This window comes from Chiroxiphia lanceolata, chromosome 5, assembly GCF_009829145.1.
Source record: "Chiroxiphia lanceolata isolate bChiLan1 chromosome 5, bChiLan1.pri, whole genome shotgun sequence".
Lineage (NCBI taxonomy): Eukaryota > Metazoa > Chordata > Aves > Passeriformes > Pipridae > Chiroxiphia > Chiroxiphia lanceolata.
The window spans coordinates 50,806,364-50,828,183 of NC_045641.1; the positions used below are offsets into that span (position 1 = coordinate 50,806,364).

Here is a 21,820-nt window from a genome sequence, read left to right on the forward strand (position 1 = left end):
CCTGAGCCGGGGGCTGGCAATCGCCCCTGTTTGGCCAAGTGCCTCTGGAAGGAACTTCCCCAGAGCCCTGGAAAGTCCCTGCGCACTCTCTTGTATGTACACACACACAAACACACACACACACACACACACACACACACAGGAGCATCTGCTGCTGTGGTCTGTGTAAACCCCTGGAAAACCTGGAATCTTGCTGAGCTGCTCAGATGTGTACTGCTGTCAGGACCCTAGTTAGAAGAATTCATTACTCCCCAAAATACTAAGCAGGAACAATTATCTGTGCCAACGAGGTTCTTTTTCCATCAGGAGACGATTTGTCCATCAGCCTAATGCCAAGACAATAAACACTATTAGGCATGTTCTGAGTTGTTGGGTCATTAAGGTTTCTGTAATAGCTTATGGTTTTAAGCAGAGTCATCTTTAGATGCCTGAAGGCCATCCAGTCTTTAATGTTAAACACAGCATTGAGCCATTCTAAGAACTTTATCTTTAGAAACACTCTTAGGGACACCCTTTAACTTTGTTCTCTTTTGATTTTCTTCCTCCATTCTTACTGCTTTTCTTTAAAGAGAAAGGAAATCCAAATGCAAAACTGAATATAATGCTAAGTCAATGATAACTGAGACATCATCGTAGGCACCCAAAAGTAACTTGATTTTGAAATTATGCAAATGAGTTCAGAATTGCACTTAGAATTAGTCCCACTGTAACTGTATTGAATTCTGCTGTATTCTGTTATACTGCACTGGCGTCTTCTTTGTTGAGTGTAAACTTTCATCTAATATTAAATTAAACTGAAGTAATTTAATGTACTTGATTTGCTGCCTTTACCAATATGGCAAACTGTTCTTATGCATTTGTTAATAAAACATGAATTTAGTTGATTCACTATGACTCTAAAGGAAGTTGAAAGCTACTGAAAATAACAAGGCCTTCAAAACTAAAACAAAAAAGTATAGCTTGCACACAATATGTGTTCTTCACTTTTCACTGTTCTTGGTCAAGACAGAAAGCTTTATGGGGAAGCGGAATTATATCTTTCTGTTTTCCCTTAATGTATATTTATCAAGGCCTGTAAATACCTTTGAAAACCTTAGAAAAACAAGTAACAATCAGTAACATGTAGAGTTTGTGAATTGGTAGAGATGTTACCAAACCAATGAAACCTACATATAGAAATGAAGAGAAATGCTTCTATCTCTTAAATGTCCATCTGTTTGAAGGAAGATACAGCTCAGTGAGTAGGACTCCAGCTTGTGAACTGGAAATGCGGGCATAGCTGTGAGCTTTGCCATCAGTTTGTGGTATGTCCTTGGACATATCATTTGTCCTCCCCTGTTCTGTAAATAGATCTATTAACAAGTCTTCTAAGCAAACGATTTCAAGAACAAGCCACGGCACCAATATTGTTGCTAAAATTGGCAACACTGTAGAGCAGGAAGACATCCATGCTTTCTCATCCACCTGGAGCATTTCTCTCAGATCCCTAAAGAGCTGTTAGAAAACATGGGAGAAAGGAAGGAGAATATTCCTGACTTGTCATTTAACCTAAAACTCCCAGAATCACCATCATGCATGGGAATGTTTTTTTATTCTATTCTTTCACTAAACTACCTCTGGAGGGCTAACCCTATCAAAGAGTAGGGAGAAGGATTACGTTGCTTCAAAGATTTATGTGCATAGCCAAAGCTGAACTGGATCTCTGGGAATGAAAAGCAAAGAGCTGTAAATGTCAACATTGGAAATTAGGGCAAAATAGTGACTGACTGGCAGTAACTGGCTAAGTATTTGGTTCTTCTGAACCTAACTTGTATCATCAAGCTTCTTATTGTGAATTGCATAGATTAATTGTACATGGCACAAACATTTTTTCCTAACTACTTCACATACATTGCTTTGCAGTTATATCATGTCCTCTAGTTCTTTGACTGTATGAGAGAACAAGGAAAGGCCAATGACGCCTTCTTTATACCATTTGTTATTGTATACCTCACTCGTGTGCCCTTTCTTTTGTTTTGAAAGGTGATTCTAAATTTTTCAGCTTCACGGTGCAAAACAATCCTTCACTGAGTATTCTTACAGTCTCTGTCATGACTCAATGTCATTTTGAGATTCAGTAAGCAGGGGCGAGAATAGCATTGCAGGTACACTGCACCGACTATTTATAACGATATCATAATGGTCTAACTATGGTCCTCTGCCCTGCTCTTCAGGGATGGCATCATTCCTCTACTTTCTCCACAATCCAACCTCCATTAACTGAAGTTTTCACTGTGAGGATTTCACCCACTTGCACCATTTATTTTCCTGGCTTTGTACTACATCGAGAAACGTTGTTTCCCCAAGAAAAGGCCCAGACCACCCAGCCAGGCACTTGAAGGGGCAGCTGAAACCTCCAGATCTGCTGAAACCTCCAATTCAGTCACAGATCAGGCAGCAATGGTGGCACGGCCCTCGTTGTTGGTTGCTTTGGGATTTTTTTTTCTGAGACTCAGATACCCCTGAAGCCGCTTTACACACATGAAAGTGTGGAAAAGTTAGGGATGCATTTCATGTGAAGATTTCTGTTGGCCAATCCCTAATTTCCAGCAATCTCGGTTCACTGAATATTATCTCCCAATTTAAGGTTACAACAGCACTGATAAAGCTGGACAATCGCCGTGCTGCTGCATTTAATTTCCAGCACTTAAGATCCAGCCTCTGCTGGGGACCCTTCACTCCCATCCCAAGGATTTGGGGTGGGCAGCACTGGGAGAAAACACGGGGGAAAGGAAGGCAAATATTCTTGATTTGTCATTAAGCCTAAACATCTCAGAATTAACATCACGCACCGGAATGGTTCTCCCATAAACCACCCCCGCCCTCCCCGCGGCGCCCACACGGCCAGCGCTGCCCCTTTAAGGCGAGGCCGACGCCCCGCCCCCCGCCCCCGACGATGACCTCATCCCTGCCTTGCTATTGGCTGCTCGTACCGTCAGTCAGGCGGCGCCCGCCCCGCCCCCGCCCCTCGCACCCGTTAGCTTCCCCAGGTGCTCGCAGCCCATTGGCCAGCCCTCGTGCCGCTCACCTGCGTCTCTCCGCGCTGATTGGCGGGAGCGGTGCGGAGCGGGCGCTTCCGCGGTTGCGAGGCGCCGGCCGGCGGTGGCGCGGCCGCGCTGCGGGAGCGGGGGCGGCGCCTCTCGGCGGGGCCGGGCGCGGGCGGGCTCGGGGCGAGATGGAGCCGTGACCAGGTGAGCGCGGAGCTGCGCCTCGGCCGGGACACGCGGGGCGGCCTCGGGGGCCGCCGGCGGCACGGAGAGGGTGGGGGTGGGCGCGGGCCCGCCCCGAGGGGCCTCCCCTGGCCGGGGCACGGCCGCTCCCCCGGGCGCGGGGCGGCTGCGCCCCTTCCGGAGCCCCCGCGCTGTGCCGGCGCTGCCCCGGGCGCGCTCGGCGCCCCTGCCCGCCCGCACCCCTCAAGGGGGCTCCTGGGAGCCCCGCGTTCCCTGGGTCGGCGGTGGGTGTTTTTCGGGGATCTCTTCCCGACGCTCCAGGCCGGGCAGCGCTGACAGGAGTCCCCGAGGGCTCGGACAGCAGCCGCCTCCTGCCGCCCCCACCAGGCTCTCGGGAGCGGGAGTGACTTTTTCCTTTGGAAAGATGCTTGTCCGTGCTATGGCTGGGTGCATATTTGAGGTAACATCCCTGTGTCCCAGCCGTCTGTCGCCCTCTTCCTGACTGTACTCTCGATCCCAGGTGAAAGCTCACCGAGCTCCGTGTGTGTAAGTGGAAATGCCCTCCTGAGACCTGGATCTGTGTACCCTTACACTTAATCATGCAAACTTTGTGTTTTACACGGTTCTGTATGATGCTGTTTTACAAGATGAACTGTGAGTGGGCTGAGTAAGGGGTTTCAGGTTTGCTGATGCTTTATAGCAGTTCCTTTCTGGTATTGTTTGTCCAGACAGTCTCTGGGCCTCTGCTATGAAACTGCATCTTAGTCTACCATCCATAGGAATTATGTTTTGAAGACATTAAAAATGTTTCTGTTTGAGTCTATAGCCTCCTTTTTGGATCATGAAAACCAAAATGTGCTTTTTGGTTTTGTTAGGATCTGAAGAAACAGCTCTGAATATTTGGAAAATATAAAATGTAGCTATTGTAGGCTGAATGTGTATATCCCAGCATTTTGTCTGTATATCAGATTTGCATTTGACATCAGGGCTGGTTAGCCATGGCATAGCTGACTTATTGAAATTATGTTTTCTAATTGTGTGTTGGTTTTACTTTGAGCTATATATAAGTGTAAGCTTTGAGCAGTGATTTCAAAATATACCTTTTGCTTGTGCAGAACCTCCTCAATAGGCTTTTGTAAAGACACTATTAAAATCTGTATTGTAGAACTGCTAAAAGTGTAATGCCTTTAGATCTTCATAAGTATTTCCAAAAATACTTCAGTCATTACTGGATATGAAATGAAAGGGACACCCATTTGTTCCCATTTGCTGCAGTGATTAAATGAGTGATCTAATAGTTGTGATTAAATAGAATCTAATAATAGAATTTAAAATAAGTGTATGATTTGAAGCTAACTGTGAACTCCTGTTCTTTAGATTCATGCTTTCTGCTGAAGGGAGAAAGAGACTCAGGGTTGAAAGCAAATGCCATAAGCTTTTCAGAAGTAGGCGAATTTGCCCTTCTTAATTAACAGATATTAACTTATTGAGCCCTTTCCATTTCTTCCTCTCTTATAATTTAGATACCAAATGTGATTTCAGGAAAAGAGTGAATTATTGCCAGTTATAGTTTCTTGAGCATCATATTTTTCTGCACAAAATGTAAGCAGTGCTGGGTTTTCTGGTTCCAACAGTTGTGGAAGCAGCTTTAATTTCTATTTAATTAAGGCCATCCACTCTCATCATCATGTGGGAGAAGGCTCCGAAATCCTGAGGCAGTAAGCAGATCATGAAATAAAATGCAAAGAAAGGGAGTACAGAAGACATTTTGACATAGGACTAAAAGAATATGGCATTTTCCCAAAAGCAGTCTTTAATTTTTCCTCCTCTTGAATATGAAGTAATAGGAAACCCTTAGGTTTGAGGAGGAGTGGTTGCTTGTGTTTTTTTTTTAACTCTGACTTCTACTGGCGTGGTAAAGCAGCAGCATTTTTCACAGACTCTTTCATCCTGATACTTCCAAGTGAAATGAACATTCAGGCAATCAAATTATAATTATTTAATAATAATAATAAAAAGCCCTACTGGATTTCCTTCACTGTTGAGCCATGATTGCATTACTGTGTGGTATTTAGTGGGGAAGAGGGCAACTGTGCTAGATAGAGAAGAGGATCAGAACCAAAAAGGTTTGGGTGTTAGAGCACAAAGATAAATTCTTAGGATGTATCAAAATGTTATCACAAGATTAATTATTGCATGCATTTGGAATGTGCAGGGTGTCTCCATATATGCTTTTTACTTCAAAAACACAATTTATAGGAACTCTGAGTCTTCTGTCTTTGCTCTCTATACTCAACTGTCCTTCCTGTGTTCTGGATAATAAAATTGGTCTGTCTCAATGTCTGTTTACTTACTGATAACTCAGTATTGTGATTAAGATCCCTTTTGAAGAGTACAGTTGATTTCCTCCATGTAAAAAGAGGTAACAATTAGCAAATCTTTTATAGTTACACAAAGTTCTTCCTTTAAAGATTTTTTTTTTTAACAACTGTGTCCTGAGGGTCACTGTCTTTTCCTGAGAAACTGTTGGAGAGGAAGCAGAAAAGGCAACTGTTCAGTGGTCTCAAACTGTCAAACACCTACTCTGGGAAAGCCAAATCTAATTATTTCCTGTTGGACATATTCCTGAACTGAGACTGCAAACAGAGGATGTGGTTACACAGACATTTCTTTTAGTGGTAGTACTGTCTTGAACAGCTCATATTCCCATCTGCCTTTTTTTTTTCCTCCCCATCATGTGCTGTCAACTCAGTAGTGATGGAATGTCTGTGGGGCTGCATGCTGGGCCTGTTAGACACCTGATTTTTAATCTGAGCTTGTTCTATTCCTCTCCCTCTCAGACCCCCAAATAAAAGATGGGGGAGGGCTGAAGGAATGTGTAGCTACAGTGGAGGGAGAGCAGAAGTGAATTAGTAAGAGCTGCAGCTAAAGGGAACCATAGTTTAAAACTCTTCTATGATTCTTTTACGCCTGTGCGTCAGATGAAATGGATGAGTTTGTGTGAATTCAGAAACTCATTTCTATGTCAATACTCAGTTCAGTTCTTCAGGAGCACCTGTGTGTGGTTAATGTGTATGTTTTTCCTTCCATCCTTTGAGTGCCTTACAGAGTGCAAACACTGGTAAGTGGGTTCTTCGGGGGAAATGAATGGCATTGGGGTGAGGACAGTTTTCATGACCAGTCTTAGGTATGCCGTACTGGTCAGTCAATGCCTTCACATTTTTAAATGTGGGTTGTCCTGGTGGAGAAGAAACCAAAAAATACAGGAATCTGACATCAGTCTGATGGTCTGTTTTCAGATGTGAAGAAACTACTGCTAACAGTATCTCACTTTCTTTGATCCTTTCCTATTTCTTATAAAATACACTTATTTTCCACCCAGATAAATTTTAGTTTTTTCACTGAGTAAGGTACTGTAATTGTTTAAATTAGATTGGTTTATATTTCAGAAATTGGAGTAATGGATTTAGTTTGTGCAGCATTCCTTTCCCCTTCCCTCCCCCACTTTCTTCTGTGTGTGCGCAGCATCATTATTCTTGTGTGAAGAAATATTTTGGATTTAGGCACATGGCCATATTGATAACATCTCCATAAGAAGGTGAAATTTAACACAGTCACAAGTCTTTCTAAGTCTTGAAAGCTAAAGGCTGAGCTTTTAATTGGGGATTTCTTGTGCACCTTAACCTCATGCCATCCATCTGCTTTTGCTCTCCTACCACAAACTAGCATGTCGACTGCTTCTACTTATCCTTCTTAATTAACTTGTGCTCCCTATTTCAGCTTGTTTGGGCCCTGCTGATCCAGAAAAGCAGGGTTTTTGTGGAGCACGGCAGAGGAAGCCTGGTAGCTGCTGCTGCATGTGCCAGCATGTTATTTTTTAAGAGCTGATCATCGGGGGCTGCCTCTGTGGCACTGAAAAAAAAATTTTCCCCTGGACATGGTCAGGAACTGCTGCTGCTGCCACCGGCTCTGCTTGCCATGGGTGCATGAGATGTGTATATACCACAATGCAGGGGCCCCTGACATAAAGCAGTGCAGAAATTTGCCTATTTTGTCATCTTCAGTGAGGCAAATAAATGTGCTGACTACATGTCACCTTCGTGTTAGGGGAACAGGAGACTGAAATGATATGTCTGGTTTTGTGAAATTAATTTTGGTTTGGGACAGTCTACATCACAGATTGTTTCAACCTCAAATTAATGCTTCCTGTAATATATGGCAATTACGACTAGTTCTAGCCACACTAGGGAGAGGGGGTGTGGTTCCTTGAGTTCTACCCTTGCTGTGGTTTAGTGGAGCACTGAGGATATGTCTTCACTGCACGATTGATCCATACGTTCAGCACCCTCTTTAGACTTACTGAAATGAGATCATCCTTTACACGCAGCCATACCCATGGTATGACGAACTAATTCTTTCTACAACTGTTTATGTGTGTGAAGGTATGGCTCTGAGCAAAGATGAGACAAGATTCACTTTCTATCAGTTACAGGGAAGCTTTTTCTCCTTCAGGAAGAAACTTTCGGGAAAAAAACATTGAAAGACTCTACTTGAATGATTTCTTTTTTAAAAATTATTACTACTTTAACCCTCTTTAGTGATCTTTATAGCAATATAAGAAGTTTTGCAACATAATGTGATTACAGTCTGCATTGTAACTTAATTTCTGTCCCACTGTGTAAGATGGACCCAAACCCGGATGAGAGTTTTCTTAGAGTGATTGGTAGGACCAAGTTAATATTAGGCCCAAGATTACTCTCTGAATTCTCTCTCATATATCCTGTCGGGATGCTTTACCGGAACAGATCACTTGGAGTCTGAATCTTTTCAAAACCTCCATCTGAGAGACAGGATGGGTGTTGGAAGGATGTGATATGGGTTCTGCATTGCCATATTCAGATCAGACTTGTGAATCCTGTCAGTGAGTTTCTGTGTTGTTCAGGCGTGCTCAAGCTCCAAGTCACCAGTGAAGGCAATAAGCCATTGTAATCACCGGAATAGCAGCCATTTGGCTTGAACACGTAAACACTGACATATAAACATTTCCATTGGATGGAGAAGTTTATCAGCAAGATGAGACTTCTGCATTTCTTAGAGATGACACTATTTTTTCTTCAGAAAATCTAGGACAGTAGAGTTTTGCCTGCATTGACTGTATAGTGAGAGGAAAAAGGAGTGTTGGAGGAATGTTTTGATTGTGCTATGAGCAAAGAATAATAAAAGCAGTTTAGCTGTGGAATTTTGCCAGAAAATGTTTCAGTTATCAGATTAATCTTTGCTCACTTGCTGCAGTATAGGAGGAGCAGTAAAGAGCTTGTCTTTCATTACAGTTGTAAGGCTGTTCTGCTGAATTTTTGTGAAGTTTGACTTGGTTTTGAAGGCAGGGTGTGTCTGTGTTCTGTCTTCAAACTGTATTGAAATTCCATGGAGTGAGTGAATAAGGATAATGACAGGAATATATTATAACCTGCAGCATCTCTTAGCTTAATGGCACACACGTATTAGAAAAAAGTTGACGACTGTCCGTGCCTATTGCAAACCAGTTTGTCTCCTACTTGGGGTTCAGATGGCTAAGAGTAAATCTCAGGATGCAATACTTTAACCACCTCTGATTGAGCAGGAGCTTCGATGACAAATAGGACTGAAAGTTTTAAAGTTGACCTTTTATTGGCCAGAGTATCTGGAATAAAACTTTAGTTCTTAGTAGAGAAAGAAAGATAAATATCTGGTGTCTTGGAGTATGAGTTTTACATGGGAGAACAAGGATGTCTGGACTCCTGAGAAGGCTGATGGAAGTGCTGGAAAGTCATGAGAAGTAGATAAACTGAGGCAAGGAAGTTATTGCAATAATCAGTCCTGTTTTCTGAGTGTGTGCTTGCATGTACACACACACACACAAGTTCTTTTTCACAAGGATAGTGCTGAGTTTTTACAAAGATGCCAAAGTCACTGAGTGTATGTGTGTCCCGTATTGTGCCAGGTGAGGTGTCTGTCCGGCCTGGTGTTTGATTGTTGATTACAAATGCCTTGGAAGGGATGTAGAACTGGGGGTGTACAGAGAGGTTCTTCCCCTTCTGCCTCACCCTCCAGCCAAATAGGAGTAGCCTGATACAGTCTTCAGACCTGGAATATTTAGCAGTTTGAAGTTTTCCAGAAAAAAACTTGCTGAAGAAAACACGAAGATTATTTTGGTTGGTTCTGGGGTTTCACTTCTGTAAGAGATTAGCAGATGCCCTGTACCAAGTGGTAGGACAGGCTGATCAAGAAAAGACTCAATGTGGGAGCTGTCTGGATTCAAATGAGATTCGGGAGAATGTGGATCATAAGTGCTGGAATTTAAATGCAGCAGCCTGATGATTGTCCGGCTTTATCAGCGCTGTTGTAATCTAATATTGGAAGATAATATTCAGTGATTACTGGAAGATAATATTCCAAGATTACTGGAAATTAGAGATTGTCCAGCAGAAATCTTCAAATGAAACGCATCCCTAACTTTTCCACGCTTTCGTGTGTGAAAAGTGGTTTCAAGGGTACCCGAGTCTCAAAAAAGCCAAAACCCCAAAGCAATCAGCAAACACCAAAATAAAAAACTACTCAAACCCAAAAGATAACAAAAACTGGCACTAGAGCAAAGATTTAATATGTGGATAAATATCACTCACTTATAATTTGTGATTTAATAAACCAACACCATCACAACCAAACACTCCATACCTGAATTTTGATGTTATGTGCTTAATGCTGTCAGAAAAATACTCCAGCAAAATTGTTTTACCAAATTATGTCAGGTACTTTATTATCATGTTGGAATAGCAAACTCTTAACAGTGGTTAATTGTTTACATCTTTGTGGAAGATTTTCCTCGACTTTCTGAGGCCTTTTTACCTTGCCTTTTAGGAAATCTAGGATCTGCAATTCTGTGAAAAGTACATTTTAAGTATATACTTGGTTTTGTAACCTTGCATCATTATCATGTTTTCAGTTGTATCAGTTTGGCTATTTATTAAAGAAAAGTAATTGCTTGTTACAGATTCTCACATTAAATTAAGTGGTTTTAAGTAATTCTGAATATTGACTTGATGACAAATACTATAAGAGGTGGCAGAATGAATTCTTGATTCTGTGATAGAGCCATGATTAATGTGTGCTGACATTTTATTCAAAGAAAAATAGAAATGTTCTCTGTAAGGGAAACCTCTAAAGTAGTAGTGTCACCTTTTTTTTGATTTGTATCTTATTGTAAATCGCTTCTTCAAGTCGTTAACTGGAGAGTTGACCTAGTAGGTGTGCAATTCATTACTGTAGCTGCTGCTAAACTGTGGCCTTCTTTAATTTGCTGGGTGGGGATCAGAAAGCTTTCACATTTTGTGATATGCCAACTGTCCAAGCATTGAGACTAATCAGTCTAACTGGTCTTATTCCTTCTGATGTTGAAGTAGTAGATAGCTCATTCTATTTTTTTTGTGTTTCGTTTGAACTATCGTAATGCTTGTGTCCAAAGTCCATCCAGTCTGAAGTTTGTATTTAGGGAGGTGCCTGGTTTTTTTAATTTGATCTTATTGACAGAATATCATGGCATCTCAACTGCAGTTTTGTGCTTCTGGTGTCTAGGAAGCCCTGAAGTCTGAAGAGCTTGGAGGAGGAAATGGAATAGAAACTTCATGTTAAAAACTTTCCTATGATGATTTGTATTTTTTTTAAAGGTGGCTAAGGAAGTAGGAGTGAAAGTATGGCAACTACAAACCATCTTCTGACGCCTGCCATTTGAGACAACAGTCTTCCAGAGCCTCTGAAGTAATTTTTTTCTAGTCAAGTACTGCTATGCACACCTGTTGAGGCTGTATTGCCAGAGAAAAGTGGTGTGTTACTTTAGTACGTTTAGGAGTTTTTAAAGTGCACAGGAAGGTTATCCTGGGCCCTCAGCCCTCCAAAAAATGGAATTCCCATTGCAGTCTTGACAAATCTCTGAAATGTACTTTTTTACTGTTCCCTGTTTTTGTTTGGATAGATGTAATAAACTAGTCATAACAGGCTACAACTTCTACCATCCAGTGTTTAAGAATGATTTCGGTACAGGGACAAGAAAATTGAGTATCATTTGGTGAATATTCTGCCTTAGTAGATCTCAAACACTGCATTCTTCAGAACTGACTAACCAGCTGTCCTAAAGTAAAAGTTCTGCTCTGCAAGTAGCATGGGTATGTATGTACAAGTGTGGCAGTCTCGATGGTATATCAGTCCAACTTCTGTTGCGTGCGCCAAATGAATTAAAGATTCTATGTAAAAAGAATCCTAGATAGAGAACTTTGCTCCTTACTCTTAAAGCAGAAAATGGGCTGTGCTGTGTTTGGTTTTGTTTGGTTGTTTGTTTTTAAATCTCTGACTATTTGTCCTGTTTTCTCTTTCAGTGACTGCGGAGAGAGCTGCTGGCATGGAAGTGAGCTGGGTTTGTCCGTGGGAACTGTGAGTAAGGTGTGTGTTGTGTTCTTTTTGCTCTCTTTAGTCTGCCCCTTTTGTTCTTATGTGCTGAATTGAAAATTGCTTGTGGTCACTGAACGTGAGGAATAGTATTGTTTAGAGATAAAATATTTAAGTATTTTGAATTTGCATTGGTGTCAAGTGTAACATCTATGCATCAAGGACTTTATAGTGTTAACAGCATAAACAGCACACTTGCCCACTTTTCAATGCTGCTGAGCAATTATAAGACTTGTTGTTTTAAAGAAAGAAGCAGAGAAGGTTGAATTTGCTATCCTTTGAATTGACAAAGAGCAGCAGCGTTCCAATTCCCCCACCCCTCCACCATGTTCTTTACTCACATTCATTAGATTTACATGTTAGGGAGCACCTCTTGAGTACTTGCTACTTCTTTTCAATAAACTGGTTAACTTACAGTTAACAGACAGTTATATTGATCACAGACAGTGATATTGATATACGCTTCTCTGTGAATCACTGAAGAAAAATCTTACCAATTTTTCAGTAGGAGGAGATCCAAGGGTGGAAGGTTTGTTCTTGTAGGGGAAAAAGGGAACAGAGTATCTAGTAACTCAGTCTCAATTGCTGGGATTTTCACTTAATGAATGTCACACTGGGTAGTAGAATATGCCAATAAATGCAAAGAAATTTGAATTGCACACCCAGTGTCCGTTGATGGGGAGGAGAGACAAAATCAATTCAGATTGGTTTAATTTCTGTAGACAGTTTCTTAGTCATGACTAAAGAATGTGACTGGGGTCAGAAAACTTCTTCCAGACTCTGTTTCAGACTTTGGTTTCACACTGTACTTGAGGTAATTGAAAGCTGTCATTTTTTCAATGGGCCTTGCTCCTCGATTTTTTTGTTTGTTTGTTTAGGTTTTGTTTGTTTAGGTTTTTTGTTTGCTTTTCTAACGAGATCTAACAAATCTATGGTTGCAGGGTTCAGATTGCTAGCACAGTGGGAAAACAAGCATGTTCCAAGGTGTAGCTTTTCATCAGAACAGCAAGGTGAATTGACTTGCTCTGTGGCTGCAGTCACTACTTGAAGGAGAGAAGGTGAGAATTTCAAACTGAGGTGATACAATATGGACCTACACTCTCAGTCACAGCCTAGGATCAGACTGAATTAGTTAAAATATAAAACTACTTCCTCAGGCACGCTAAAGTAAGTTACCAAAAACATTGCCATAAAATTCTTAAGTTTCTATAAGTTCTGCAGTTTTGCCTGCTGCTTTGTGCTGATGTGAACACTCGTGCCAGGAACTGAACTGACTGAAATCTAACCACTTTATCTTGGTTTAATTCTTTTTTATTCCTTTTAAAAATTTATTTTCTTTTAGTCTAGATTTGTTCCCTGGGCTGTCTTTCCTTTCTTGCTCAAGTCACCACTTTATTATGTCCCAGGCCATCCAGTTCTTGTCCCAATTTCCAAATCTTCTGTGTTTGAAAGTGTATTGTTTCTTTTGAGGTCTTATTTCCACGCTTCTCTTGTTCAGTGAATTTCTCATCCCAGTCTGCCCAAATCCACATTCACCAAGAGTTTCTTCATATTTTCTCAGCCATGAATTTCCAAGTCAAAGCTCACATCTGGCTGCAGATTGTCAGCATTCCCTTTTCTAGTTTGCTGCAGCCTCCCTGTTTCCATTGGTTGTTGGCATCTGTTGCCACATGCCTTTGCTGCTGGCTGAATCCATTGCTTCCACTAGTTGCCCCTATGGGGTGGGAAGGAATGCTTTGCCTCCGACATGAAGGAAAACTTAAAAGATGCATCAGACAGCAGTTGCAAGGAAGTCCATCAGAAGGTGGTGAAAAACAGGCAATCCTGTTCTAAACACACTGCAGTCCATCATGCGTTTCTTTGGCAGCAATGCAGGCTCAAACAGCTTGCTCCCTTTCTTGGCTCCCTCTGTTTTGCTGGCATAGCTGTTTTTGTGGCCATGGTGAGCCACTCTGGGGAACACATGCTCCTGGAAAGAAGTGTTTTCTCCTAGATTATTTTTCATCTGGTCTAGTACATGTTGTCTCTGTAAGATTTGTGTTGGTTTCACAATGAGGAAGGTATGAGAGCAGGAATGTGTAGCAGGCTGCTTAAGTTGGCACCACTGCTAGATGTTTAAGTGTGCTCTTTGACATTACAGTTAGGTTGATCTTTCAGTGTGCTGCTGTTGCAAAGGCTGGTCAAACCTCTGCACAGCTGTGTGCCCCTACTTCTTCCTTCACATCAGAGCTTGTGATTGTGCAGCCCCAGGGCACATCGAGCTAGCTGACTGATCCTGGAAAAAATGGTTTCTAATCTTTTACAGAGTGGATTGTCTGCTGGTTTGGCTGACCTGAGTCACCCTGTGGGTGCACAATCATTAGATCAGACAAAAGGGAAGCTGCAGGAACCAACAGCTTGGTAGCAGAAGGCTGGATTCCTCTTTTAATTAGGATGTTGAGCTGTATTATGACCAAGGCCTAAAATATACTGGTGTACCTATTGATACATGACACCTGAACATCACATCTTTTTTGGTCTCTTTTGTTCTTTGAACTTCAGCAGAAATTGTTGTTTCTTCAGTAGTCATCATCTTTAGTCTCACAAACTGGATCATTCATTCAGCACACTAAGAGGTATGATAGAATTAGGTGTCTATAAAGTACTTCACCAGTTTAAGGCTCAGCATCCTCTAAAATTGGAAGAATGTCTTCCTCATTCATACTTTGAGCTTAAATAAGATCTTCAGAAATTGGTAGAGAATTCATTGTTTTTTTTCAGCAAGGATTGTTTATTATAAATACCACTGTGAATCTCAAAACTAGCTTTGGTGTTATCAGTTCTTCTGTGCGCCCAAAGGTCATGAGATTGAAAGCCACAAAGTTCCTCCAAATATTGAAGCATGAAAAGTATTTCTTAAAAATATCTGGAATGGCAAACTACATTTCTTAGCCTATTTGTGGCTTTAAGAAATGAATGTTTAACTATGATTTTTCAAGACCTCTTAAAGACTTTCTATCACTGCGGGACTGAGTGAAACAAATGTATTTTATGAAGGAAGTACTTAGGACTTAAGAAATATCATTCTTGATGAGTGGTTATTAAAATCATGTGCAAAGCTGTTTGTCTACAGCACAAATTATGCAGTTGATTGCTTTGCACTAGATATGCATCTTTTCTCTCTCAAGTCCTCACATCTCTATACAGCTGTTCATGCCTTTTGTCTGATAATATTACTTGCCATTTTCTTGCTGACCCAAGCATGTTTTGACTCTTGTACTGATAGATTTGCTGGAGGTGGTAGCAGAGACACAATGATGATTCGAAGATATCCTCTCTTACTGTAGTGTTACTAGCACAGTACACATACAAATACAGATTCTTTAGCTCAGATAAAGTTGTGCTGATTTGAGTTTTACCAGCATCTTTGTTCACATGTGCTGCAGTCTTTGCCTTTATAATACAATCTTTGTAGAGTAGTGGCTTGTGATTATGGTAAAATGGACAGTTTACACCTCCAAATCACTAGTTCTAATCCAGAAAGAATTTGGTTACATTTTGACTGCTTTTGCCTCCTCCTACCCCCAATTACTATGAAAGCGAAGGCAGCTGATGACAGGTTTATTTTGCAGAAGACAAATGTGTGTGGAATGTGTGTGTTAAAATAAAATTCCATGATCTAAGACGGTCTCTCTTTAGTGATCTGCATAGTTTGGTTTCTTAACGTCATTCCTCAGGAACAAGTTCTCAAGGCTGTACCCCCTCCAGGATACAGTCTGTGATGTTGCTTACTGTATTATATAAGTAAGCCTTGTTGCTTACTGTATTATATAGACTTTATGGACAGTTACATGTTAACTCTCAATTAAGTGGAGAAATAATTCTGCCAACAGTTGCATGCCTGAGTTAAGCTGACTGCCAGGAAATGAAATAATTTTTTTAATACAAGTTTGGAGGTCTTCCTGTTGATGATTTTTCTTTGCTATCTAAAGATAAAAGGAATATCTCTCACTATGATTGTTATAGTTTTTCAAGCTAATGTGATGCTTCTCTTCCAGCTGCTGAAAACTTCATTTCTTCTGGGTATTCTTTTGATTTGTGATGACCTGGGGGATAGAGTTGCCTTTGGGCATGCCATGGCATTCTCTTCCAGTCTTCTCACTCATTTCAAGGATTTGTCCACTTAAAGCCTCTTTGCCCCAAGATTGCCTCTTCTCTTGACTGAATGATCTCAGCTGGCATAGTCATTTAACAGAACACTGCTCTTGAGTTTAAAATAAAAAAAAAAAAAAACAACAAAAACTGTCTTCTCAAAATAGCCCAGCTGCACACACATGCTGTTGCTATTAGGTGCTGGAGGTTGCTTAGCAATTCTTAAATCAGTAGGAAATTACTATTGCCCTGGCAACTCAGCCCTAAAATGCAAAACAAGAGAAAGCCGTTTAGAGAGGTGTCCTTTCTTGATCTGGGAATTGTGCTTTCCTCATCCCCCCTGCCCACCCCCCCCGCCCCCCCCAGTGCTTCTCTGATTTTTACTTACTTATTTTTAAATTCCTTTCATGTTTTAATTTTAAATTTTGAATTCCTATATGTTTTTCTCTGGTTATTGAGGTTTCACATTAGGGAAGGTAGTACTGTTCTTTGATTCATTTAAATACTGTCAAGACCTTGATTATGCCATGAGTATGTGAATATTGCCAAAATCATGCAGGGGCAACAGTGTGCTCTTAGGAGCCAGGAGTGCTCAAATTATGTTGCTATAAAGCACTAACCCACTGTCACAACAATACAAGCAGGAACCATGACACGAGGGGCAAGATGGGACTGCTCAAAAGAAACAATAGACAGTACTAGTAAATATATAAATAATCATTATCCATTTCTGAGTTCTGAAGGTGTTCAAGACACTTCAATTTAAGATAGACAAACAAGGCAGAGACAATTTTGCAGAAGGTACAAAATTAAGAACCACAGCCATTAATAATTTTTAGAAAAATATTATCTGTATCAAACCTGCAAACTACTAAGACTAAACTGCTCGGAAGCTTATTTAAGTGCATCCTCTTGCCATTGCAGCACTATATCCCAGTAAACACACAGTAACCCTGACTAGCTTACTTGCTGGTGAAAAAGGTATTCTACTTTGCATTTACCATATGACAAAATTACTTATAGAAATTTCTCTTAAAGCTGCTCATCCAGAAACACTGAAGGACAGCTCAAACCCCGGGAGGTGAAAGGGGAACAAAATAGACAGACATATGCAGTATGGAGACCTGTCTGATCAACAGTAAGCTAGTGAAAAGAAAATTAGGAGGGGTAAAAGGGATTAGGATTAGTTTCCTGTCATTTTAACTCCATTAATCATCCCATCATAAGGGCAGACAAGCACCAGTGTTGGCACAGGGAAGCAAAAAAGGCATGTATCCAAGACCGCCCTTTTGGCAGGAGCTTAGGCCAACTTAGCTGTATCATACAACCACATCCTCTGGTTAGACACTGAACTGGCATTGCCAACAAAAGGAGCAGTCCAGCCTGCTCATTCCTCACTGCCTGTCAGCCAGCACAAGCTGAACCAGATCAAGGAACTGATCTGTGTTAAATTTGACCTGGCCACACACAAACTACTAGTTTTAATCTGCACCTGTTGCTAATCTGGTTTACCACCCAGCCACACAAAAACTTGGCTATCATGAGGGACTATAAAGCACAAGGAAGTGAAAAAGAAATCAGGATGGCTACCTTTGAGAGCAGTCATCTGAAGGTTGAAGATGGTTTAATCTGTCCAACACATGCATGGTGACACAGCTGTCTGTGTAGTTGGCAATAGACTGGGGTGGCTGGTTTTCAGCTAAATAGATTCCCCAGTTGAAGAAGGGTCAGTGTAGGGATAGAAATGAGCAGCTGGACAGTGGAGGATTTAAGGGTTGGTTAAGCTGGTGTTGCTGCTGTGGAACATCTGTGGTATCACAGCCACTCTTGTCCCAGAAGCAACTGGCCCAAAAGTAGAAAAATGCCATGATAGAAAGCTTTTGCCTGGTTAGGCAACAGATGCAAATCCTTGAGGGTACTCATCCTGAAGCCCTTATTGGGGATGAGAAATACTTGCTCTTAATACTGTCCATCAGCTTCTGGATGACTCACTTAAAGATCATGATATGGTACATTTCTTTATGGGAAAGTTTCTAGTCTGTTTGGAAATGACAAGAAAACAAACATTGTAAAATTTTAATTAGGTTCTAAATATTAATCTGTGTAACTAACTGATTGATCATTTTATAATGACAGTTATAGGGTGGTATAGCTGCCTGGGAAGTCTAGAAACCTCCTTATGTTGGTTGCAGACAAGGATTTCATGTCTTTGACAGAACTTCCAAATATTGCAGCATGAATGATTATAAATCCTCAAAGCATCTTTCAAATGCCTCTATGCCCTCATCAGGCTTTTAATTGAAAACATTAAAATCAAACTCATCCAATTATAGCTTTTATTGTAGTCTTGAGGACTGGATGCCTTTTTTTTTTTTTTTCAGTGTGGGAATATGTTACATACTAAGACTTGGCACTGATCTGAAAAAGAGTTCTCTTTCCCTTAGGCTGGATGTTTGTATGTAATAATGGTATAAGCTGGTTCTCTCCCTTGTGAAGTGCTGGGACAAGTGTTGATGATGCTACAGGGCAAACTACACCAGGAACCTGATTTAGAAGCAGTGTAAACCAGAAGACTAGCTTTTACACCTGGGTCAGTTTTCTTGTTGGTTTTTTGTGTGTCATTGCCGATTCTTGTTCTGGCCTGAAATGGGAGATAATGTGGAGGAAGGAGAAGGCAGGCTTACCTAATGCATTTAATGGTTCATCCCAGTTTAGTTTTATTTGAGCTGTAACTCTGCTTGGAGTAACAGAATTGTTGTCCAGACTGCTTGAGAGTCTGGACAGTCAGGCTGATTTTTTTGTATTTTGTGGTGATGTTCCACTGCACTGTGCTGGTTCAAGTGTGCCTTGTATGGAGGAATTGATCCAGATGAAAAATAACCAAGGAAAAATTGCATTTCAGCTGAATCAGCAGGATGTAGAGGCAGAGCAAGAATGACTGTCAAGGTTTGCTTAAGCTGTGTTCCTTTGATTTGGGACAAACACTGAATGACATGCCAACTAGAATTAAGCTACCTTCCATCTGTGTCATTTTCTGCATGAGTTAGGAAATGCGCAAATTCAGGTACAACTCTAGATAATCCAGCTGCTGTGCTGAAGTTTCGTTGAACAATTTACTGGAGAAACTCTGGTTTATAATCCCAGTACCAATTAACACCATTTGGTATGGTGTTGCTCAAGGTCATGTAGCAAACTGGTGTGTGAGCACTGATCTCTTATTCTGCTTCTTGTTGTCACTGGCTCGGCTGGACTGCTTTTACTGTGGCTTGGTGCTGTGCTTTTACCTAAATTAAATAGTTCCAGTGGTCTAGATAATGCAAATATATCTAGATTAGGGAAATAGATTCTATTTTACAACACTGTTGTTGAAGTAGTGTTTGAAATGTAATTTTCCTAGTTCATGCAGGTTACAAATTCCTCTTTAAAAGAAAACCCATTATGTCAGAAGTTCCTAAGGGCATTTGCTGTTTACCTAGTTGAAGCAGATCTTATGTATTTGATACACATGAAGCTTGGAGCTTGGTTTTCTCCTTTTGGGAAGAGGAAGGAAATCTTTCTTTTTTAGGGTAGATTGAGAAGGGAAGGTTGAGTCTCCTGCCATTCCAAATCCCTGCAGGGTGGGTGTTAGATATGTCTGTCACCTGTTGTGATTTCAGGCCTGGCTGCGCTTGCCCTTCCGCATGAGCTGACCATCATGTGGAACCAGGCAAAGTGTAATGTCTCCAGTATGTCTCCTTCGATAAAGCAAATTGGCTTTGGCTCCTCTAAGATGGTGGGAGCAGTCCTTACCAGCCAGCCTCCTACCTGAGCAATTACTCTTCCTTTTAGCCCCTTTCCACAGGTCTCCCATCCTACAGGGACAGGCTTGAGGCCAACTATATTGGTCATGATTTAACTCTTTCCAGCCTTTGCAAAGATTGTTAGAGTTTACCAAACTCTGTTCTTTTAAATCTGTGGTTTAGAGGTGGGTGTTTCCAGGTTTTCTCTATCCATTGTAAAGAGAAGGGCACGATCCCATTTTTTTTCTCTTTTCAAATTACCATTACAATTTCTTTTCAAATGGATATGATTCTGTGTTTACTTTGGACAGGAAAAATATCAGGGCAGGGGGGGTAGGCACTTTCTAGCCAAATTTTAACTGAAGTAAAAGCCAATGCTTCGTATGACAGTAAGGTTTGGCTCAGTCTCATTTGTTTCGTTTTAACAAGTACCATGTTCAGTTGGTGGGTTTTGTTGTTTTCTGGGTTTTTTCCTCTGCCCTTCTTTTCTTTCCTTCCCTTCAGATCATGACATAGTGTCCTGGGAATGAATGTATGACGACATGGATGAAATAACGTATATTCAAATTCTTACTATTGACTTAAATGTATACTGAACAAATTTTTGAAACAAATGTACTGCCGCTTATAACTTTGTTCTGGATATTATAGAACAAATGTTAATAATCAACTGAAGTATGAAACTGAAATGCAAGTGGGGAAAATTACTATTTGAACTCCTTTGTCAGCTATCAATTTATTGTTGTTGTCACACTCATTCAGGTTAATTACGAGTGTTAAATGGAGAATACTTAATAAAAAACTGTATTGTTAAACACGTTGTTCCAAGTTAATGCTTTTTGATTGATTTCTGGAGGATTATCCTGATGGTTTTTACTTTGCTTCTTTGCAGGTTGCTTTACCTGCATCTTTTTGAAGCTGAAGGTTAGCCTCTGGAAGTACCTTTTACTTGCTAAATTACGACAGTGCAGCAGAGTCTTCCGAGTTTAGACTGGTTGAAACAGCAGCATACTAAGAAGCAGGAGACTTCCGTCTTCATTAATCAAAACCAAACACGATTGCCCTTGTATAATGTCTGTTACTGTTTAAATGTTGACACAGTAACCATTTCACTGGAGACTTACAGCTGGTTTGTTTCTCTTTAAATTACTGAACAGAAAAGAATTTTAATTTGAATATTGACTACTTATTTAAAGAATTATGGAAGTATAATGAAACACTTTAAAATTGCTTATTTCGCTAAAGCCCTTTATATATTGCACATTTTGGTTACTGTAGCTGAGGTTTTAGACAGGCAAGTTTGTTTACCTTATGTGGAATATTTTTCTCTTATTCATTTTCACCGATCGTGACTGGGGAAGAGAGAATGAAACGAGAACTGTTTTTTGAAATGCAGTTGATTTTATCTGAAAATCCTCATTTGTTGTACCCAACTGTCCTTCCAGATTTATTATGAAGGATTACTTTACCTGATTGGAATTCAAAGAGACAGTTGTTAGAGCACTATTGTTGATATAAAAGGACAGCAGTCAAGAGTTCAGCAAGGTTCTAGGTTTAGTTGTTCCAGTGAAGTCAGCCTATCTGTGTCTTCTCAAGATTGGGTTCCTAAAGGACCAGAAGTTGAGAATGTTCTCATACTTTTAAAGAAAATGATAATAATCTGTAGTTTCATCAGTAGTTGTGGTGACGCTGTTGGAGGTTTCTGTAGGTTTTTAAACTGCTGAGTGTAGCAAGTTTCGATCACTAGTTGGATTTGGATTGATGATGATAACACAAACTCTGTACTGAACATGTTTCTCTATAATGTGGAAGACGCCACGATGAACTGGACATATGGCGGAGGCTCTCATGTGAGATTTATGGGTTTGTCTTGCAGGTTGCCATCACGAAAGCCAAAGTGGATTTCTCCGGCGTGGTGTGCCTGCCCCCTTCCGTCATTGCTGGAAATGGGCTGGACGGAGGCGGGGCTGGCGAAAATGATGATGAGCCGGTGCTGGTGTCCCTTTCGGCGGCCCCCAGCCCGCAGAGCGAAGCTGTTGCCAATGAGCTGCAGGAGCTCTCCTTGCAGCCCGAGCTGACCCTCAGCCTCCATCATGGCCGAAACCCCAACCTTCCTCCACTCAGTGAAAGGAAAAATGGTAAGTGGGACTGTGCACTCATGTCTCACATAGTGTGTCCTCACTAAGGAAGTACTGTGGTGATGTCATGGTACATGTTCTGATG

The 21,820-nt window shown here is 41.0% G+C and overlaps 1 long non-coding RNA gene across 1 annotated transcript; it reads left to right on the top strand.

Annotated features, from left to right (window-relative positions):
- The first annotated feature begins 3,178 nt into the window (after positions 1-3,178).
- On the top strand, positions 3,179-21,584 carry LOC116787595. Its single transcript, XR_004357343.1, has 4 exons — positions 3,179-3,230; positions 11,618-11,681; positions 12,629-12,745; positions 21,474-21,584. It is a non-coding gene; the product is annotated as an uncharacterized LOC116787595 (long non-coding RNA).
- The last annotated feature ends 236 nt before the right edge of the window (positions 21,585-21,820 follow it).